The sequence below is a fragment of the Mobula birostris genome, chromosome 22 (assembly GCF_030028105.1).
Source record: "Mobula birostris isolate sMobBir1 chromosome 22, sMobBir1.hap1, whole genome shotgun sequence".
Taxonomy (NCBI): Eukaryota; Metazoa; Chordata; class Chondrichthyes; order Myliobatiformes; family Myliobatidae; genus Mobula; species Mobula birostris.
Window position 1 is genome coordinate 38053737 of NC_092391.1, and position 10426 is coordinate 38064162.

The 10426-nt window shown below is 41.8% G+C and overlaps 1 long non-coding RNA gene across 1 annotated transcript in view; it reads right to left on the bottom strand.

Annotated features, from left to right (window-relative positions):
• The window catches only part of LOC140186122 (uncharacterized), a 163657-nt gene extending 153877 nt beyond the window's left edge, over positions 1 to 9780 (bottom strand). Inside the window, exon 1 of the long non-coding RNA XR_011882789.1 lies at positions 9396 to 9780. This is a non-coding gene — a long non-coding RNA (uncharacterized lncRNA). The remainder of the gene's footprint in view (positions 1 to 9395) is intronic.
• Positions 9781 to 10426: the final 646 nt, after the last annotated feature.

Genomic DNA, 10426 nt, shown 5'->3' on the forward strand with positions numbered 1-10426 from the left:
CAACTGCAGTAGTACCTCCCTGCTCCTGTACTTGAATCCTCTCGCTATAAATGCCAGCATACCATTCACCTTTTTCACCGCCTGCTGTACCTGCATGCCCACTTTCAATGACTGGTGTATAATGACACCCAGGTCACGTTGCACCTCCCCTTTTCCTAATCGGCCACCATTCAGATAATAATCTGTTTTCCTATTTTTGCCACCAAAGTGGATAACTTCACATTTATCCACATTAAATTGCATCTGCCATGAATTTGTCCACTCACCCAACCTATCCAAGTCATCCTGCATCCTCTTAGCATCCTCCTCACAGCTAACACTGCCACCCAGCTTCGTGTCATCCGCAAACTTGGAGATGCTGCATTTAATTCCCTCATCCAAGTCATTAATATATATTGTAAACAACTGGGGTCCCAGCACTGAGCCTTGCGGTACCCCACTAGTCACCGCCTGCCATTCTGAAAATGTCCCGTTTATTCCCACTCTTTGCTTCCTGTCTGCTAACCAATTCTCTATCCACATCAATACCTTACTCCCAATACCGTGTGCTTTAAGTTTGCACACTAATCTCCTGTGTGGGACCTTGTCAAAAGCCTTTTGAAAATCCAAATATACCACATCCACTGGTTCTCCCCTATCCACTCTACTAGTTACATCCTCAAAAAATTCTCTGAGATTCGTCAGACATGATTTTCCTTTCACAAATCCATGCTGACTTTGTCCGATCATTTCACTGCTTTCCAAATGTGCTGTTATCACATCTTTGATAACTGACTCCAGCAGTTTCCCCACCACCGACGTTAGGCTAACCGGTCTATAATTCCCCGGTTTCTCTCTCCCTCCTTTTTTAAAAAGTGGGGTTACATTAGCCACCCTCCAATCTTCAGGAACTAGTCCTGAATCTAACGAGTTTTGAAAAATTATCACTAATGCATCCACTATTTCTTGGGCTACTTCCTTAAGCACTCTGGGATGCAGACCATCTGGCCCTGGGGATTTATCTGCCTTCAATCCCTTCAATTTACCTAACACCACTTCCCTACTAACATGTATTTCGCTCAGTTCCTCCATCTCACTGGACCCTCTGTTCCCTACTATTTCTGGAAGATTATTTATGTCCTCCTTAGTGAAGACAGAACCAAAGTAATTATTCAATTGGTCTGCCATGTCCTTGCTCCCCATAATCCATTCACCTGTTTCTGTCTGTAGGGAACCTACATTTGTCTTTACCAGTCTTTTCCTTTTTACATATCTATAAAAGCTTTTACAGTCAGATTTTATGTTCCCTGCCAGTTTTCTCTCATAATCTTTTTTCCCCTTCCTAATTAAGCCCTTTGTCATCCTCTGCTGAACTCTGAATTTCTCCCAGTCCTCAGGTGAGCCACTTTTTCTGGTTAATTTGTATGCTTCTTCTTTGGAATTGATTTCTAATTTCTCTTGTCAGCCACGGGTGCACTACCTTCCTTGATTTATTCTTTTGCCAAACTGGGATGAACAATTGTTGTAGTTCACCCATGCAATCTTTAAATGCTTGCCATTGCATATCCACCGTCAATCCTTTAAGTGTCATTTGCCAGTCTATCTTAGCTAATTCACGTCTCATACCTTCAAAGTTACCCCTCTTTAAGTTCAGAACATTTGTTTCTGAATTAACTATGTCACTCTCCATCTTAATGAAGAATTCCATCATATTATGGTCACTCTTACCCCTCACGACAAGATTGCTAATTAACCCTTCCTCATTGCTCAAAACCCAGTCTCGAATAGCCTGCTCTCTAGTTGGTTCCTCGACATGTTGGTTCAAAAAACCATCCCGCATACATTCCAAGAAATCCTCTTCCTCAGCACCTTTACCAATTTGGTTCACCCAATCTACATGTAGATTGAAGTCACCCATTATAACTGCTGTTCCTTTATTGCACACATTTCTAATTTCCTGTTTAATACCATCTCTGACCTCACTACTACTATTAGGTGGCCTGTACACAACTCCCACCAGCGTTTTCTGCCCCTTAGTGTTATGCAGCTCTACCAATATTGATTCCACATCCTCCCAGCTTATGTCCTTCCTTTCTATTGCGTTAATCTCCTCTTTAACCAGCAACGGCACCCTACCTCCCCTTCCTTCATGTCTATCCCTCCTGAATATTGAATATCCCTGAACGTTGAGCTCCCATCCTTGGTCACCCTGGAGCCATGTCTCTGTGATCCCAACTATATCATAATCATTAATAACAATCTGCACTTTCAATTCATCCACCTTATTACGAATGCTCCTTGCATTGACACACAAAGCCTTCAGGCGCTCTTTTACAACTCTCTTAGTCCTTATAGAATTATGTTGAAAAATGGCCCTTTGTGATGCTTGCCCTGGATTTGTCGGCCTGCCACTTTTACTTTTCTCCTTACTACTTTTTGCCTCTACCCTCACTTTACACCCCTCTGTCTCTCTGCACTGGTTCCCATCCCCCTGTTGTGAACTAACCTCCTCTCGCCTAGCCTCTTTATTTGATTCCCACCCGCCAACCATTCTAGTTTAAAGTCACCTCAGTAGCCCTCGCTAATCTCCCTGCCAGGATATTGGTCCCCCGAGGATTCAAGTGTAACCCATCCCTTTTGTACAGGTCACGCCAACACCAAAAGAGGTCCCAATGATCCAAAAACTTGATTCCCTGCCTCCTGCTCCAATCCCTCAGCCATGCATTTATCCTCCACCTCATCGCATTCCTACTCTCACTGTCACGTGGCACAGGCAGTAATCCTGAGATTACTACCTTTGCAGTCCTCTTTCTCAACTCCCTTCCTAGCTCCCTATATTCTCCTTTCAGGACCTCTTCCCTTTTCCTACCTATGCAATTGGTACCTATATGTACCACGACCTCTGGCTCCTTACCCTCCCACTTGAACACGATCAGAAATATCCCAGACCCTGGCACCAGGGAGGCAAACTACCATCCAGGTCTCTGGACTGCGTCCACAGTATCGCCTATCTGACCCCCTTACTATCGAGTCCCCTATCACAACTGCCCTCCTCTTCCTTTCCCTACCTTTCTGAGCTACAGGGCCGGACTCTGTGCCAGAGGCACGGCCACTGTCGCTTCCCCCGGGTAAGCTGTCTCCCCCCCCCCCAACAGTACTCAAACAGGAATACCTATTGTTAAGGGGCACAGCCACCGGTGTATTCTCTATTACCTGACTCTTCCCCTTCCCCCTCCTAACCGTGACCCACTTGTCTGCCTCCCGTGGCCCCGGTGTGACCACCTGCCTGTAACTCCTCACTCTCCCTGACCAGACGAAGGTCATCGAGCTGCAGCTCCAGTTCTGTAACGTGGTCCCTTAGGAGCTGCATCTTGGCGCACCTGGCACAGATGTAGACGTCCGGGAGGCTTGGAGACTCCAGGGCCTCCCACATCCGACACCGAGAACAACAAACTGCCCTCACACTCATACATAGAAACATAGAAAATAGGTGCAGGAGTAGGCCATTCGGCCCTTCGAACCTACACCACCATTTATTATGATCATGGCTGATCATCCAACTCAGAACACCGCCCCAGCCTTCCCTCCATACCCCCTGACCCCCGTAGCCACAAGGGCCATATCTAACTCCCTCTTAAATATAGCCAATGAACTGGCCTCAACTGTTTCCTGTGGCAGAGAATTCCACAGATTCACCACTCTCTGTGTGAAGAAGTTTTTCCTAATCTCGGTCCTAAAAGGCTTCCCCTCTATCCTCAAACTGTGACCCCTCGTTATGGACTTCCCCAACATCGGGAGCAATCTTCCTGCATCTAGCCTGTCCAATCCCCTTAGGATCTTATACGTTTCAATCAGATCCCCCCTCGATCTTCTAAATTCCAACGAGTACAAGCCCAGTTCATCCAGTCTTTCTTCATATGAAAGTCCTGCCATCCCAGGAATCAATCTGGTGAACCTTCTCTGTACTCCCTCTATGGCAAGGATGTCTTTCCTCAGATTAGGGGACCAAGACTGCACACAATACTCCAGGTGTGGTCTCACCAAGGCCTTGTACAACTGCAGTAGTACCTCCCTGCTCCTGTACTCAAATCCTCTCGCTATAAATGCAGGCATACCATTCACCTTTTTCACCGCCTGCTGTACCTGCATGCCCACTTTCAATGACTGGTGTATAATGACACCCAGGTCACGTTTCACCTCCCCTTTTCCTAATCGGCCACCATTCAGATAATAATCTGTTTTCCTATTTTTACCACCAAAGTGGATAACTTCACATTTATCCACATTAAATTGCATCTGCCATGAATTTGCCCACTCACGCAACCTATCCAAGTCACCCTGCATCCTCTTATCATCCTCCTCACAGCTAACACTGCCACCCAGCTTCGTGTCATCCGCAAACTTGGAGATGCTGCATTTAATTCCCTCATCCAAGTCATTAATATATATTGTAAACAACTGGGGTCCCAGCACTGAGCCTTGCGGTACCCCACTAGTCACCACCTGCCATTCTGAAAATGTCCTGTTTATTCCCACTCTTTGCTTCCTGTCTGCTAACCAACTCTCCACCCACACCAATACCTTACCCCCAATACCGTGTGCTTTAAGTTTGCACACTAATCTCCTGTGTGGGACCTTGTCAAAAGCCTTCGGAAAATCCAAATATACCACATCCACTGGTTCTCCCCTATCCACTCTACTAGTTACATCCTCAAAAAATTCTGAGATTCGTCAGACATGATTTTCCTTTCACAAATCCATGCTGACTTTGTCCGATCATTTCACCGCTTTCCAAATGTGCTGTTATCACATCCTTGATAACTGACTCCAGCAGTTTCCCCACCACCGACGTTAGGCTAACCGGTCTATAATTCCCCGGTTTCTCTCTCCCTCCTTTTTTAAAAAGTGGAGTTACATTAGCCACCCTCCAATCCTCAGGAACTCGTCTAGAATCTAACGAGTTTTGAAAAATTATCACTAATGCATCCACTATTTCTTGGGCTACTTCCTTAAGCACCCTGGGATGCAGACCATCCGGCCCTGGGGATTTATCTGCCTTCAATCCCTTCAATTTACCTAACACCACTTCCCTACTAACATGTATTTCGCTCAGTTCCTCCATCTCACTGGACCCTCTGTCCCCTACTATTTCTGGAAGATTATTTATGTCCTCCTTAGTGAAGACAGAACCAAAGTAATTATTCAATTGGTCTGCCATGTCCTTGCTCCCCATAATCAATTCACCTGTTTCTGCCTGCAGGGGACCTACATTTGTCTTTACCAGTCTTTTCCTTTTTACATATATATATATATATATATATATATATATATATATAAGCTTTTACAGTCCGTTTTTATGTTTCCTGCCAGTTTTCTCTCATAATCTTTTTTCCCCTTCCTAATTAAGCCCTTTGTCCTCCTCTGCTGAACTCTGAATTTCTCCCAGTCCTCAGGTGAGCCACTTTCTCTGGCTAATTTGTATGCTGCTTCTTTGGAATTGATACTATCCCTAATTTCTCTTGTCAGCCATGGGTGCAGTACCTTCCTTGATTTATTCTTTTGCCAAACTGCGGTGAACATTTGTTGCAGTTCATCCATGCAACCTTTAAATGCTTGCCATTGCATATCCACCATCAATCCATTAAGTGTCGTTTGCCAGTCTATCTTAGTTAATTCACGTCTCATACCTTCAAAGTTACCCCTCTTTAAGTTCAGAACCTTTGTTTCTGAATTAACTATGTCACTCTCCATCTTAATGAAGAATTCCACCATATTATGGTCACTCTTACCCAAGGGGCCTCTCACGACAAGATTGCTAATTAACCCTTCCTCATTGCTCAAAACCCAGTCTAGAATAGCCTGCTCTCTAATTGGTTCCTCGACATGTTGGTTCAAAAAACCATCCTGCATACATTCCAAGAAATCCTCTTCCTCAGCACCTTTACCAATTTGGTTCACCCAATCTACATGTAGATTGAAGTCACCCATTATAACTGCTGTTCCTTTATTGCACACATTTCTAATTTCCTGTTTAATACCATCTCCGACCTCACTACTACTGTTAGGTGGCCTGTACACAACTCCCACCAGCGTCTTCTGCCCCTTAGTGTTACGCAGCTCTACCCATATCGATTCCACATCTTCCCGGCTTATGTCCTTCCTTTCTATTGCGTTAATCTCTTCTTTAACCAGCAACGCCACCCCACCTCCCCTTCCTTCATGGCTATCCCTCCTGAATATCGAATATCCCTGAACGTTGAGCTCCCATCCCTGGTCACCCTGGAGCCATGTCTCTGTGATCCCAACTATATCATAATCATTAATAACAATCTGCACTTTCAATTCATCCACCTTATTACGAATGCTCCTTGCATTGACACACAAAGCCTTCAGGCGCTCTTTTACAACTCTCTTAGCCCTTATACAATTATGCTGAAAAGTGGCCCTTTTTAATGCTTGCCCTGGATTTGTCGGCCTGCCACTTTTACTTTTCTCCATAGTACTTTTTGTTTCTACCCTCACTTTACACTCCTCTGCCTCTCTGCACTGGTTCCCATCCCCATGTAGTGAACTAACCTCCTCACGCCTAGCCTCTTTAATTTGATTCCCACCCGCCAACCATTCTAGTTTAAAGTCACCTCTCTCCTCAAATACTGCCCCTCTCCTCAAATAACAACAGAAAATGAATACCAAACCTTCCTCGCCTCACCTGTTTCTGCCTAAACCTGTTGAGCCGAAGCCCTTAAGTCTTCACTCTGCTCCCGGCTCACTCCACCGCCTGCAAACTACGCTGCCCGCTGTATGAGACTCTGTTCCTTTTAAATCTGCCGGGCTGCACTGCCCGACATCACACGCCTGCGCAGTCCCGTCTCTCTGAACGCCGTTGGAAAAAAACCCCGAAAATTTCAAAAATGTCTTCCTCCGCACTCCCGCTCGCTATGCTACAAGTTGAATGCTCCATCGATCCACTGAGGCACAGCGACTGGTGACCTACCAGACTGTTCTTCATGTCTGCTGTATTGTAGAAGTGCAGCAAGCCTACTTCTAATGGAAAACCATACTTAACATAAACAGCTGAAATTGCAGCATCACTTTTATCCCAGATTTCTCTGTCCCACCCACCATACGTTCCTCCTGACCTGAGCAAGCAGCTTTTTCCTCTGTCCTGTCCAGTATGTGTGCAGATTGTTTGAAACAGATTTTAAAATATGTATTACTAAGTTTTAATTCCAAATTACATTAAGATGGTCAAATCCAACTTTCAGTTGTAACAATTGGGCTATAGTTGCTTCATGAAAATAGCATTTTAAGTGGGGAAAATAATTTCAACTGTTACTATTATTTATAATAATTATATATATTAGGTAGGGCATATACAGATATTTCAACTTGTCCTCTGTTGTTTGTATATTACATGAGTCAGCAAACCTCTGTGCTTGCATTACTCAACAATCTGAGGACGAGCCCCAGATATGGAGTCTCTTTATGACAGTATTGTGAATGTATTAGTTCATAAACAGTTTTTAAAAAAAAACAAGGTGTCAGAGGAAAAGAAGCAAAATCCTCTCCTCATGGATGTTAATGTGATTTCCCAATGAAACAATGCAACAAATCCATATCTGTGAACAAAATCAGATTTGTTTCAATAGATTTCCAGAGTCTCAAACAAAAAAGTGAGGAAAAGTATGGCAGATTCCGGGTCTATGCCTACCTGTACAGTACAGCACCTTGCAAATTTGTGACCATGACCTAAATTCCATGATGGATTGAATGAAAAAAAAATTTCCTTATGTTGTAGTCTTTGAAAGATCAACATAAATGAACTTTGGCAGTCTACATTCAGATACCTCAGGGCAAAGCCCTCTTAAAATCTTATCCAGTTTTGACATAAATTAGGAATTTTGACCCTACTTCTATCATTGTGATTAGACAATTGAACTCAAAGTGTGTGTTAAAACATAGCACAAAATAAAATTGTCGTCTTTCATAAAATGACGCAATTGATAGAATAATATTTCACCATTGGAAATAGCTGAATAAAGAATATGCAGCTCTGCACAACATCTCATAAAACAATGAGTTTCAAGTCAAACTGAAATAGGAGGCTTTCCTGTAAAAGGAACTTGGCATCCATAACGAGAAGATTAAATTGCAGAATTCAAGCAAAGAGATCATAAGGTTTCAAGTTTAGAGTGTGATAATACTTTCCATGTTGCTGATGGCGGTAATGAAAAAATATTTTGCTGGATATAAAACTGCTTACAAAAGCAGTCTTTCTCCACGATCTCAATTTCACCTCACTTAATGTTCTGTAACTGCTACAATGACCTAATTTCACCAAACTCCATGAGAATTGCCTATGATCCTTTAGAGTGATGTTGTAGCCTAAAGGGCTGAGTGTTTTGCTCCTGGGCCTAATATATCTGTCTCAATTTTAGTTCTTCTCTTATACCCTTTGTGAAAAATCAGACCTTGCTTAACAACCAAGTTTTTGTTCAGATCACTAAGTATCTCTTTTGATGGCTTAGTAAGGGCTTTTATCTGATTACACCTTTATGAAGTGCTTCAGTATGTTTTCTACACTAAAATTGCTATGAAAATAGCAAAGTTTGCAAGCACTGAAAATCAGAAAAAGAATTCCGAGAATACCAGAAACACATGAACAGATAGAAAAAGAACTTGTCTCAAACTATTATTGCACTGTGCCTTTGACACAACTGCAAAAGACTCTGAACTGTATTTAAAACTGAGATGTAGAGTGAAAAATACTTTGTTCTTCAGTGAACTTGTTTATTCTTCAACATAAATGCTAGTTAAATGACAAACATGATTTAGTAAAAGGTGCTAGTAAGACAAAGACACTAAACTTAACTTTAATTTTGACAAATCAAGTTGCTCGTATTTAGAACATGTGCTCATTAAACTAGAACATTTGATCATTAGGCACAGAACAAATGCAAAAGAATGACTAACATAATTTGGACAAAGTGATACATTTATTTCAGAGAACAAATTAAGGTATATCATTCCAAAAAAAATTAAAGTGAATCCCTGCTGGAAATGGAAATGAATATTGCGTTTAATATTCATTGATATACTGTGATTGCCAATCTACCTGTGCAGACTGCTCACCTTTTACCGAATTTTCAGCAAGGACCTAAGCAAGAGTTCTTAAACAACTGATTGTAAATCCTGCAGAGGTTTTTATGCAGCAAGTCAAATCATAATCTATTCAAAAAACTATAATACTACACAATATAAAAATAGGTTGCAATCGAGAAGAAAATTGAAAAAATCAAATAAAAAAAGCTTTAATTTTTAATAATGCATATTATTTCAAATTTATATCTTTCCTTTGCAGCCATTCCTCATCATTCAAATTATTTGAAATACAACAATAAAATGTTGATACTCACTTGCTGGAGTCCAAACCCAGGGCACAGTAAGCAAACCACCTGTGTCGACTGCACACTAAATTTGAGCCTTCTGCATTTGCTTGTGATCTCCAATGTCTAGATAATTATGTAGGGAATGATTTCATCTAAACTGCCTATCACCCCCTTCCTTCATTCTGAGATGTAATTTAAAGCTGAGAAGAAACATTAATTCAAATGTGAGTCAGAGCCTGACAATGAGATCTGCATCTGCAACAGATCTAGAATAAAAAAGGATTTTTTAAAATGTAACCAAACTTGGGTAAATTTCAAACAAGAGAAAATCTTCAAATGCTTGAAATCCAAGCAACACACACACAATGCCAGAGGAACTCAGCAGGCCAGGCAGCATCTATAGAAAGGAGTATAGTCAACATTTCAAGCCGAGACTCTTCATCAGGACTGGAGGAAAAAAAAAGATGTGGAATCAGAGATAGGTGGGGGTGGGGGAGTGGAGGAAGATGCACAAGGTCATATGTGAAACCTTGGGGGGGGGCGATGTTGAAGCAAAGAGCTGGGAATTTTGGTAAATGTCTTTATTTCTCTCTTTGGTCAAAATTTAGCAAACATATAGACAGATTTATTAGGATAATGACGTCATGGGAAAGTTTTTTTTAAAGTATATTGCCTTGTGCAGTCAGTGGGATCCAGAACATTGCCTCCCTGCCAATATGTATAAAAAGTTTCTTAATTAAAAAAGAATGCTTGTTTAAGGCCAATTATTGGAATTGCTGGCAGAAATGCTCCAGGATAGAAACTGTTCACTCATTGAAGATGTATATGCTGATTACGCAGCAGAAGAAGCTGGTATTCTTATTTTTGTTTTCATATTGATTTGTATGTGCTATTGTCCAGTCTAAATGTCTAAGGTGAAAGGTGATTATAATAACAAGAGGATTGTCAAGTGAATCAAAAAGTTGCATGTCTGATTAGTATAAAATAACACATATAAATAGTATGTATTCTATTAATGCTTGACAGACGGTTTCCCTTTGTATTTATTTCTAAACCTT